The sequence below is a fragment of the Lygodium microphyllum genome, chromosome 14 (assembly GCF_053477565.2).
Source record: "Lygodium microphyllum isolate KBCC chromosome 14, Lygodium_microphyllum_v1.1.10, whole genome shotgun sequence".
Taxonomy (NCBI): domain Eukaryota; kingdom Viridiplantae; phylum Streptophyta; class Polypodiopsida; order Schizaeales; family Lygodiaceae; genus Lygodium; species Lygodium microphyllum.
Window position 1 is genome coordinate 151,550,547 of NC_141148.1, and position 6,746 is coordinate 151,557,292.

A 6,746-nucleotide genomic window follows, 5' to 3' on the forward strand; every position below is an offset into this window, starting at 1 on the left:
AACCAACTCCAAATTGGACACACCACCTCCACCCTATCGGAGGCTTGGCCATCCAATCGCAACAATCAGACTACAGAATCAGATCTAGTGTCCTGTCCGATCGAACATATATCCGAATTGGACCAAGCATCCTTGTCGTATTTTGAGAATCGGACATATCCCGATCAAACCGTTTCAAGCCGTTCGATCGAACACACCTTGTCCGATTGTGACAATGGGACCTGATCCTATCTGATTTCTAGAATCGGACATTGGTAAATCAGATGTTCCATTTTCAAAATCGGACATTGGTAAATTGGACACAACCTAAGAGAGAAAATCTAGAAATTTGACAAACCCTGGCTAATGAGAAGCATGATCGACACTGGAAGAATCCATTGAATGCCTCACAGGTAGTTGCAGATCTAGAAATTGTGGTTGAATACTCTGGAATTGTGTATGGTGTTGTGGGCTGATTGTGAGACCCCAACTTGACCTTGAACGAGATGAATAGAATAGCACAATGAAAAACCCTAAAAGTCGGTGAGGACAACTAGAAATTGAACACATGACCCTATCAAGCCAACCCATAGACATGTCATTACAGACCCTTGCCATGCATTTACCATCAAACACCAATACTTAGAATAATCATCCAGTTCACATTCCAACAATCAATTTAATGCAAAAGCATTTAGGACGTTATTTGATCAATCAACAAAACAATGATATCCTTTTCCAAATATTGTAGGAATAGTTGTGATAACCTTTCCATCGCATATTTTCTCTCCCCCTTGGGATCTAAGCGATTCCATGCAAAATTTACTTAACACTTCCTCCATTCAGCTAGGAAATATGTTGAAGTTTCAACATTGCTCAAGACATGAGTTCTAATAATCCCTTACTTTGATTGATAATCGAACCTTCTTGAGTACAAAAGCATCGGTTCCTTTGACTTAGGGTTTTCTAACTTTTGAGCTCTTCATTTGCCTTTGAGGCCTAGAGTTTTTTGTATCCATTCCTGTCCTTGAATAGGATTGATAACATCATAGCGGACGGATCTCAAGGCATCTCAGTTTCAGCCCTTATGATCACCGTTTGTGTTAACTACACACAATATCAAGACTCCCAATCTATCAAACATGAGCTGTTAACGTGATCTTGGACCACAGTCTAGAGCTTCGATAACGATTCTTTTCTAGACAAAGCTATTTGTCATGCAAGCCTTCAGGCATGCAAGTTGCAACATATACCTTCAAAGTGAGAAAAATGCACGCAAGGACATGATTGAAGCCTTAAATGTTGTTTATGAACTCATCGCATGGTATCTAAATACAATTGACTTTTTTTTACATGCACATTTGGAAAATTCAATCCTTTGAACATTTGCGATGCAGTTTATCCTTTCTAATGTCCTATTCCCGTATGGCATAACATGGATCTAATGCATCTCATGCAGGAATCAAAGTAAGCATTTATCAATTTGGAAATACGTTACTTACGACCGGTACTGTGGTTGGATGGGTAGTGATGTCCTTGCCTAGGGCTTCATTGCTCGTCATGGGGTTTCCATCCACGCGCATCATTTTTTGCTTGGGGATCATCCTTGATCTTTGCGAGTCGCACAAGACTCCCACACCTTGTGCTCGATTAGTGGGGCCAATTGGGGAGAGAGTTGAGTTTGCGAGTGTGGGGGATAATCTTGCAAGACGAGTATAGGTTCGTGGCTACAAGGGCGAAAAGAGATGCGTGTGGCCACCCTCTTCGGAGGGGAAGGAAAAGAATCTCTCTCCCTCTCCCTCTCTCTCTCTTTCCCTCTTCTTCTTCTTTCTCTCTCTCTTTCTCTCCCTCTTCTTCTTCTTCTTCTTCTCTTCTTCTCTCCTCTCTCTCTCCCTCTCTTCTTCTTCTTTCTTCTCCTTCTCTTCTTCTCTTATTATTAGTGGAGGTGATGGGCCATGCCCTTGGCATCATTGTCGTTAACTCCCATCATCCTCACCTTCCTCTCCACTCCTCCCTTGCCATTATCGATGGCTCCCCTCAATGCCATTCTCGCCACGCCATCTTCCATGTTGACTTACCCCTCCCTCGTTGACATCATCCGTTTCTCCTGCCTCGGCTTTCTCGTCAACCGCCTTACCCTCGCCATCTGTTTGGTGGCGACTGAGGGGGTATTACAATACAAGATATTATTAGAACTTTCAAAGAATTTAATTTAAATTATGAATATTTGATTTTGAAATCCTAAGACAAAGATTTGAAAATTCTAAACCTTGAAAGATTCATTAGCCTAGAGAGAGAGGGGCATGAGGGGAGGTGGAAGGAGACAGAGAGAGGGAGGGATGGGGTGAGAGAGAGAGAGAGAGAGAGAGAGAGAGAGAGAGAGAGATTCATTTATGCTACAGTAAGTTTGAAAGTTCATTTATACTAAAGTTATTTTAAAGTTCATTTATACTACAGTAAGTTTAAAAGTTTCATATTTAAGTAAAGTCTCTGCTTTCATTTTTTCCCATTACTCTTCACTCTACCTCCACTTTTCTATCCTACATCATCATAACCATAGCATGTTCAAAGATTCCTATTAAGAAGACACATGCAAGAGTATGAGCTCATCACTCTTCTAAATTTAGTGAGTGTACTGTGAGTGATAATAGCCCCCTGGTGGCCAACAACGGTCGCCCTACTACAGCTTCTAATAAGGGTGGTGCTATTGTGACCAACAATGGTGGCCCTAGTGTGGTCAATAATGATGGCCCACCTATTGAGAATAATGGCCCACCATTGTCTAGAAATGGTGGTCCACATGCTCTAGTTGCTCCAGCTGGCAACACATGTCCTCCAACACATAAGAAGTGAAGATGGAGACCATGCACAACTGCTCTACATGAGATAAGGAAATTTTAGAAGACTCCAAACTTAATTATTCTTCCTAAGGCACCATTCTCTAGGTTGGTGCAAGGAATACTACAAGCTCTATAGTCAAGGCATTATCACAAGTTCTTTTCAAGTAACCACACAAGGAATGTGGGGCGATGGTCAAGCCAAGCATTGCTTGCTCTCCAAGAGGCAGTCGAAAGCTACTTGATTGATCTCATGAGTGATTGTCAACTTCTAAACATTCATGCCTGATGTATCACTATTAACCCCATAGATTTTATTCTTGTTTGTAGGATTTGTAACAACAAGGATGCATTTAATCTTAATGTCAACAACATGCTTTGAGAAGCTACCTTGTAAATGGATCTATGTTTAGCTCAAGTTTGGTTGTAGATTTTATGGAGCTTAGTTTTTGGTTATGCTTCTAGTAGACCTTCAAATATTTAATTGAAGTGGCCTTCAAAATGGAGCTAAATTTTTCCTAGCTCTAGTTGTACTTGGTATGATGTACTATCTATCATGTATTTTGTGGTTTCGTAATGCTATATCTGATATGTGATATTCTATTTTTCCCACGACTTGCATTGTGTGAATTTTTGAGTTTTCAATTTTGCTAGTTTTGTTGAGGATAAATTTTATGTGCAATTACGCACACGTGGGTGAACAGTTATACTTGGGCCAATGCACCATATCTTTATTGTATTTTATGGTTTATCAATACTATATTCGATATATGATTTCCCATTTTTTCCATGATTTTATTATGTGAATTTTTAAGTTTCCAATGTCCCACATAAAAGGTGAGAAGGATTGAAGCTTGCTTGAAAGAGCTATGGCGGGAGAGCAAGAGCAAGAAAGAGAGAGAGACCAAATGGGACCTCCAATAGTTACAATGTGTGATTAGTCCTTTCTTTATTCAAACTATCACTAAAAGAATAAAGAATAAAGTGACAATGACGAGTGCCCACCACCTGTAGTGTGTAGTGGTTGGTACTGTTAGTATAGTAATACATGCGCGGCTAGGCAGAGGCACCTTTACCCCCAACAACCTCCCACTTAAAGGCAAATGTGCCCAAATAAGGTGTGAAAAGAAAAAGAAGAGACAATACAATGTAACATGTACAAAAGGATGAGGAAAAATGTCATCTCATCCAACGCTCATCAATCTTTTGAGGAAGGAAAAGTGCTCAATAGTGAGGCTTTTCATGAGCAGCTATGTTGGATTTTTGTCAATGGATATCTTGACAAGATCAACAAACTTGTCCTCCATGACCCCACATATGAAGTGATACCTCACCTCAATGTGTTTTGTCTTTGCATGGAAGATCAAATTCTTGGCTAGCTTGATAGCACTCATAGAATTTGAATGCAGCGTAAGTATAGTATCAATCCCAAGGTAATGAACCAAACGACCCAACCATATGGCCTCCTTGCAAGCCTCAGTGGATACAACATACTCAGCCTCAGTGGTAGAGAGAGCCGTATACTTCTAAACCCTGGACATCCAAGAAACAACACCTTCAGCATATGTGAATACATAGCTGGAAGTGGACTTCCCACTATCTGCATGTCCTGTATAATCAGAGTATGTGTAGCCCACAACTCCTGTATCTTGGTTGCCATAGCAAATACACATATCTGTTGTGCCTTTCAGGTATTGCATGATACCCTTCACGGCATCCCAATTTTTCTTGCCGGGAGTATCCATATAGCATGCTACAATACCAATTGCAAAGGCAATATCTGGACAAGTGGCTATCATAGCATACATCAAACTATCCATGGTATATGCACAAGGGAACTTAACCATCTTAGCCTACTACTCATCTATCTGTGGACAATCAGCATGTGAAACCTTCACATAAGAAGGTAATGGACAACCAATAGGCTTCACATCCTACATGCAAAAATGCTTAAGGACTTTATGAATGTACTCCCTCAGTGAGAGCTAGAGTAGTCCCTGATGCCTATCGTGCTTATTGCGATACCAAGAATGTGAGAGGCCTGTCCCAGATCCTTCATCTCAAAGCTCTTCTTTAACTGAGATTTGAGAGCATCCAGCTCATCATGAGCTTTCTCCACTATCAACATATCATCCATATAAAGTACCAAAATAAGCAATGAGCCATCACGGGCTTTCTTCATGTAAAGACACGAATCCATAGCACTCCTATTTTAGCCCTGTGACTGCATGAAGGCATCAAACTTATGATGCTACTTTCTAGGTGCCTACTTCAAGCCATAAAGACTTTTCTTCAACTTGCACATTAGGTGCTCCTTGCCAGGTTCTGTAAAGCCCTTAGGATACTCCATGTATATCTCATCATGCAAATCCCCATGCAAGAATGCAATCTTGGCATCCATCTGATACATGTCCAAGTCAAGCTGCACGATTAAGGCCAAGACCAAGTGGAGGGTGGTCATCTTGAACACAAGAGAAAAGACTTCATCAAACTTAACTCCATGCTCATGTTTAAAACCCTTAGCAACAAGTATTACCTTACAAGCCGGCTTGGGGTTTGCAGGGGTACTTTTCAGCTTGTACACCCATTTGCATGGCAAAGCCTTCTTGCCTTGAGGCAATGCAACCAAATCCCAAGTCGTATTCTTATGTAGGAAGTCCATCTTAGACTACATAGCCCTCTCCCAGGAGTGATTGTCACCCTTGCGCATAGCATCATCATAGGTGAGAGACTCTCTTGCATCTGTAACCAAGACATAATGCATCTAAGGCTCAAATCTATCAGATGGACGTCTAGCTCTAGTAGACTGTAGGCTCCGCTGCATGTCTAGCATCCTATTCAACACCTTGGCCATGTGTACCAACTGCTATTGTAGGCTGTCCCACTGGCTGTGTAGGAGCACGTGGCTCCTCCTGGAATATAACCCTGTGTATCTTTACCACCTTCTCAGGCTGCCTATGCATCTTGTCTTCATGGAAGACTACATCATGGCTGCAGATGACTTTTCGTGCTTGCAGATCCCAGAGGCAGTAACCCATCTTGCCTACATCTCCATAGCCAAGGAAAATGCATTTGACACTCTTAAGATCTAGCTTAGTACACTTGTCCTTGGGCATGTGGCAGAATGCCTCACATCCAAAGACATGTAGATGCGCATAAGATGGAGGTTTTCCAGTCCATAGCTCCTCTACAACCTGGAAAACCAAACCACTGGAAGGTGATCTATTTATGACATGCACAGTTGTACTGACTACCTCAGCCCAAAAGCTCTATGGTAGGCATGCATGGCTAAGCATACTGCATACATGCTCCTGGATGGTTCTATTCATCCACTCAACCAAACCATTATGGGGTGGGATATAGGGGGCGGTCAACTAACGCTTAATATCCCTCTCGTCACATGTTTCTCAAAGACACATGACACATGACACATATTCTCCCCCATTGTCAGTCCTAAGGCATTTTAGTCTATGCCCATTATAGTTCTCAGCCAATGCAAGTCATTTCAGAAACATAGCCAAGATATCTGACTTAAGCTTAATGGGATAAGCCTAGAATTTATGTAAAAAATCATCAATGAATGTCACAAAATACTTTGCACCATCCACATAGACTGACAGGGCATGGGCCCATAGACATCCGAATATACCAATTCCAGGGGCTCACTCATGCGTGTCCTACCAGACTTCTTATGTGTATTCCTCAGTCTATCTGCCATAAAGACAATGCTCACATGAATCGAAATATGCATAGTCAAGGGGCAGTAAGTACTGCAAACCAAAAAGCATTTTCATTCCCTTCAAGGACATATGGCCCAAATGAGCATGCCAAAGAGATACATGTGGGATGAAACTGACTAGCAAAACATGGTCAACAAAGGACCCATCAACTACAAGAGGATAGAGGATGCCAGCTTTGGGACCTCTAGCG